Here is a 6538-nt window from a genome sequence, read left to right on the forward strand (position 1 = left end):
GTAAGTGTTTCCAACGCTTTGCTGCCCCGACACGCTGGTGGCACCTGCCCGTCGCTTTGCGTTTCACCTTATCACCTCCGAGACGGGCGCGCATCTTTCTGCGCGGGCACGCACGCCTTCGTTTTCGAAGATAACTGCCAGATGGCGCTCGTGTCTAACGTGCCTCGATGCACTCGTTCGCCTCCACTACACGATCAAGGCACTATAACGCAGCGCCTCCAGAATACCATTCACCAATTTTCTTGCACAGAACATCAAACAAACCTTTTGTTTACTCTATCCAGACGCAAGACTATCGTCTTTCAACGATATTCGCAGCGTAACATGAAAATTTGGGGCCAATTTTTTCCCTAAAAGAGCCAAACAGAGACATCTAAACAGAGCTAAACGGACTGTGATGGTCACAGAGAGCGACTGGATTGTGCAGTAGGTGTCTAGATACGCTTTACGATGCTTTTCGTATGACTGTAAATGACCAACCACAGCCAGAGGAGGTGCCCAGACCTAGTCTTTGTCAACTTTAGGCTGCATCAGATGCCACAAAGCACTTATAATGAAGGCAAAACGAAATCGACAACTTAACACAACATACCGCTTATGACGAATGAACACTGCATATAACTGTACACTCCTTAGCACTCATGTAAGTGCGTGATCTAAACTGTACTAAACATTGCAAACCACGTCCATGTGTGTTTCAGATTAGAAACGTAATACTTCCTCCAATAAGTACAACCCCTTCATTGCTCTTAAGGCGACCCCCACCTCTCACCTTCCCAAGGCTTAGAAAAATCCTGGTACCGCCCCTGTGTGTGCGTGTATGCATCTAAAACAGCAAAACTATCAAAGAGCTGGAGTTTAGAAATCTATGGTCATGGCCACGAGCACTCTCACTGGACAAACGTTGCCAACTTGCTGCTCAGTAACCGTGTAGCCGGATTAACTTCCGCACCCGCATGGCCTTCCAAGACCTTCACTAAGTTCTTCAGCTCGCCAATCACAAAAAGATATGGTAGGTTAGTCGAGCATTCGGCTCCTTGCTTATACATCGTATTGTGATTGAACACGCAGTCTTTTTTTCTCTAACTTAAGGTATACTTTCTCTCACCTACCTGACATGCTATCACTAGTTCCCTCGTCCGCAAAGTACAGTTGTCTTAGCAACTTGTCATATCTCATTTCGATGCTGCTTTTGTACCCATCACCCTGTCCCGAATTCAACAGCAACTTTTAAGCTGTCTGAAAGTAGCGAGTGCAACCGCAATGGTCTACTGTTCACCGTCGTCCCCTTTGGTCCAGATGGAATTTATGCAATGAACTGCCATTTCCCTGCCCTGCAACGTTTTTGCACGGTTCCATATTGGTAGTGTTGATGTCAGCTTCCCTATCCAGAAACCTTCTGATACTTAGCGAATACGTGCAGTGAACATGGGCACCGCACCCACCCCACTTGACCAGAACGTTTACTTGCTGCAGTCGATAGCGCACTGACGCTAGCCCAGATTAGTCAGATCACTGAACTGCTTTACCATCTTGGTGCTTCTTCCGACCTTGGATAAGCTTCTTTAGAGCGCACGACAAGGGTTGTTCCACATCGACCCGGGTCACCATGCCCTGCATTAGCCTTGTTCCTGTGTGTTTCAGCGGCGCGCCGGGGTGTTGCCGCACACTCCCACAACATTTTGTGCTTAAGTGGCGCGGTAGAGAGATCCTACATTCTTCGTACATCTATACAGGTGGCGGGAAAAGGACGCATCATTAAGATTTTGCCTAAATTACCACCGACTATACAAGATTACACGCAAGAATGTGTATAACCTATCGCAAAGAGGTCTGGATGGCCTTCACTGAATCTGCGCTCCTGGTCCTGGCAAGTGCTTATAGCTGAAACGAACCCTCAAACAAAGTAAAAACAAGGCGTTTTTCACATTAGACAGATCGCGCACCCTAATTTAATGACTTTGCAACGTGAGCTTCTTGCTGAGCTTAGTATCCTTCTTAACCAGATAAGAAGAAACAGGGCCATTGTCGTTCTTTAATGGCACCGACAATACTTTCCTCGGGGTAATTAAACAGATCTGAATTAAAAAAAGGTAATAAGCTCTTGTGCTGTGTATCTAAGTTTTCATTGACAAGTTTCTAATAAATCAAGTTATATTTTATAGGGTGTGATGCGTCAATACCACTGTACACTGTAAGCAAAAACTATCCGAGTTTGGGGTTTTTCCGGCTCATGACCTCTGAAAACTCTCTCGGGTTTAAAATTACTACCTCGCGTAGGAGTAAAAGATGGTACATGACATAGTTTTACCACCACCTCTCAGGCAAGTTGTAAAAGGATGTCAAAATCCAGTTTTACCACTTAGGGAGTTTTCTATCACGTGATTTTTAACCTGCGTTTCAGAGTTTATTACCACGTGACTGCAAGGTGCAGCTGCTTCGGCGGCTTTTGCCCCATACCCCCCTTGTGACGCTCTCAGTGAATACTGAAGGTACGCGAAGCCCACAGATGTTTTTTTTGTTTTTTTTTTTGCATCGCCGTGCCTCTGGACTGACCTCGAGTCAGCGCACTTTTACTGGAACTGGGGGCAGCATAAGCACAACAAGCTAGAACAGCATTCTTTGAACGAAAAAAAAAGACGGGGGGGGGGGGGGGCTCTCTAAAGAGAAAAAAAAAGAAAGAAAACCTGCTGTGGAAAGCTGTCCTGCATATTTTCGCAAAATGTTGCTTTTGCTCGGCGGTGGCCTTGGAGACAGACATTGCAAGAAGCTCGGTGTCTGTGTGTCTGGTTGGGCTGATGGATCTCACGTGTTTCCTATATCACCGAGCGACCATGCTCTTCCGAGCGCCTCCGAACCTGCACGTCGCGGATATCTCACCTCCGAGCCGAATCGTGAAGATCTGCCAGTGGTAACAAAATCAATCTGGTGTCATCGTCCGTGCTTGCCTGCTGGAGAAGCAATAAGCAAAAGGCTTCACTCTGTCGTCGTCACCGAGCCGTGGCCACCAGTGACCAGTGAAAGTGTGTCGCCGGGGCAGGTGAAAGAAGCATCGCATATATTTTGTTCCACAGCGGGCGATGTCTGCATGAGTAAAGTGCTGCCCGAATTGCCCACCTCATGCACCAACTGTTCTCAAACATGTAGCGCGAAGCCGATACGAGGCAGACGGAAACAACAAGAGGCTGCCCGTGAGCACGAAGAAAACCCGGATGGTGGTCTTTCGTCGGAAGTGTGCATACACCGCCCCGTCCCCGTAAGATAGCGGTGACGTGTTCATTTGTGTCTGAAATGACGACGAAATTCGCAGAGGATATGTGCTCTGTGATCGCCAGCTGTGTTTTATCGGATAGCCGTGCTCCTCAAAAAGGCCTTGAACGCCGTCGGTAAGCAGCTTGTATGCAGGCGTGGACCGCTCTTCTATGCCCGTTGTGATGAATACGTGCTGCTACTGTGTTTGTGCACCGTCGCTGAATGAAAATCATTGAGCTACCATGCTTTGTGCGTACTTAGGTATATTTTGTGGACTTGTGCATCAGCAGTGCTAACACGCGTGGGGCAAAGAGCCCGGTGTGCCAAGCAATTATTGGATAATCAAAAAGGTGAGATCGTGTAGATTTATAATAAAAGGTTGGTGTGACATTTAGTGCCCTGCAGCCCACCTGAAGCTTACGCTTGCACCTTCAAGCGTTGTTGTTAATCGATGCAAAAAAAGAACCCTCCTACCGGTACTACATTGCGGGTCAAAAAGTCGTGCCTATATATATACCGGATTGTCTAAGTGTAGTTGAGCAACGCGTGCAGCCTGTGCTAGTGGTGTATTATTTAGCATTTGTTGTGTGTGCGTGTTTGTCTGTATGTGAATGTATGTGTCACCAATTCTGCCGTTCAATAAATTCAATCAATTCTGCTATTCAATAAATTTGTCGACTCTGGGTGAATGCACCCGTCATTTTTATTTTTTTTACCACCAGAAATAACTCCCAGTAATCACCTCAAAAACCTTGTGAAGGTAGTAAAAATTTACTCTCTCTATACTCGCTGAAAACCTCACTGGGGTAAATAATTACTACTCTCGCTACGTTCAAAAACTCAGTTAGCACGAGAGTAAAATTTTACCTCGGTAGTAGGTGGTAAAAAAAAAACCCAGGAAAGGTGGTGCGCTAGAGGACAAATGGTTTAACCAGTTTTTGAGGTTATTTCAGGTCATTTTTGTTTAGTGTGTACATTAAGAGGCACGCCTTGGTGAGGGACTCAGAATTATTTTGTTTATCGACCTGGCATTGTTAGATGGGCACCCAAAGCTTAGCAAGCGGATGTTCTTGCATATTCGCGCAATTAAAAAATAGTAGCCGTCGTAAAAAAGCCCGGGAAGAGCTCGCCTTTGTATGGTTCCTACAAATGCGAAGTACACACATGATGCAGGCGAGTAAATAACGTTTGTCTAAAGGGGGCTAACGTATATATATATATATATATATATATATATATATATATATATATATATATATATATATATATATATATATATATATATATATATATATATATATATATATATATATATATATATATATATATATATATTGTTCATGTGCTATGTGACGCCAAACAGGCTCATAAAAAGTTTGCCACACTCGCTTCCATGGCTACAGGTGGCGCTGACTGTTATTCCCACGTTTAAATTCACATATAAACCCAATTAAGTGGCTGGGGGGATAGCCGCCATGGTAGCTCTGTGGTAGAGCATCGAACGCGTTAATCGAAGGTCACAGGTTTGGTTCCTGCTCACGGCAAGTCATTTTTTCACCCACTTTCCTTTCTTCACTTTTACATTACAATTTGGTTTAATAATTTCCGCTATAGATTCCTTGGCATTATTGTCTGGTACATCTCACTAATATTGTGTAAAAACACGAAAAACGAGCCCTTAAATATACTCTTTCCCCTATATATAAGTCATAGAATATTTATATCAATTTTTACAATAATATATTATTGATATATATGGTAATATTATTATTATTATTATATTATTATTGATATTACGATATAGAAAATAGATATAAATATTCTATATTTAAGGGAAAGAGATCACCAGGGGAAGAAGGGAAACACGAGAATCTTGTTGTTGCTTACTTGCTTTATGGTGTGATTACTTTTCTTTATGTGTGGCTTATCGGAACTTGTGTCTGTCTGGTGTTTATGAAAATGTTTCATCACGGTGTAGTTGATGGCTGACCACTGCATGTTGTCAATTCCTACTCTAGAACACGACTCCATCAGGATACTAGTTTCTCTTTCAGTTTTCGCACAAAGGTGATTTGACTAACATCTGACACAACTTCAGTGGCAGGTGATTAGAAGCAGATGATGCTTTTCGGCTAGATGAGTTAATACCGAAACGGTTTGTTCAAGCCATCACGCATTACTCCAACTGCGGGCATTGGACACACTACTTAATTATTTATTTACAAACACCTTTTAGAGATGTCGCAGAGGCATTGTGTAAGGCAGGCCCGATACAAAGTAAGTACAACTTTAGGTGGAAACTACATACACAAGGCATGATGATTTGAGTTATCAGGCTTTTTATAATACAATGCCGACGCACACACCCCACGTACAGAAACAGTGTGTGTACTGCGGAGAACGCCCAGTCACGGGAGTTTAAGGTTTTAGCTCTTTGTGGTTGAGGCGAATTTCTTCGGCACTACGCTCAAGTTCGGCTACTCATGCACCACCTTACGAAAATTTAAACATTTTCCAAAACTGATTTATTTACTGCTTTCTCAAATGTCTCGTTAGAAAATTTATTGGAAGTGTGGGCAACATACAAATGACGGGATTGACGGAAGTATTGGTAATGTCATGGATGAGTGAGATTCCTGGGTGCCTATACCGTATCACATAATACAGAATACCATTTCGTATCGGCTTTCCCTGAATCATTTTGAAATACGTCAGGGACACCTCCCTGGTTATGGAGTACGAAGTGTGACGACATATAAGCAAACGTGATAGTATACCAGGCGCCGTGGTACGGTATAGGCCCGCTGAATAGCAGTTTTAAAGCGCGGGAGAACGCGGATGATCATTAGGTCATTCGGAAGGCCATTCCAGTCTAATGCGGAGGATTGCTAGGTCACTCAGAAGGCCATTCCCGTCTCTAGTGGTCCGTGGAATGAAAGGCTGAAGTAACGTGATCGTGCGGGCACGTGCCGGGATCACTGCGTTTGGATTACCTGCACAGTGGCCTCGGTGGATTGGTTGAATAAGCTGGCTGACACGTGGAATTAAATAGAATGATGTGTGATGAAGAAAAAAGCGCCGAAAAGTGAGAGCATTTTGAACTGAGTTTCTAAGGCAGGAACTCAAAAATAACGGGAGTAATCGGAAAGAATAAACAAAATCGTGTGCTCTGGAGTGACTCCAAACCATTTATAAGGTTAATTTTGTGAGGGTAAAAGGCAGTAGGTGCGTAGTCAGTCTTAGGTCGGACAGTGTATTTATGAGCAAGTAGTTTTTTGAAAGATAG

The sequence above is a fragment of the Rhipicephalus microplus genome, chromosome X, assembly GCF_043290135.1.
Source record: "Rhipicephalus microplus isolate Deutch F79 chromosome X, USDA_Rmic, whole genome shotgun sequence".
Lineage (NCBI taxonomy): Eukaryota > Metazoa > Arthropoda > Arachnida > Ixodida > Ixodidae > Rhipicephalus > Rhipicephalus microplus.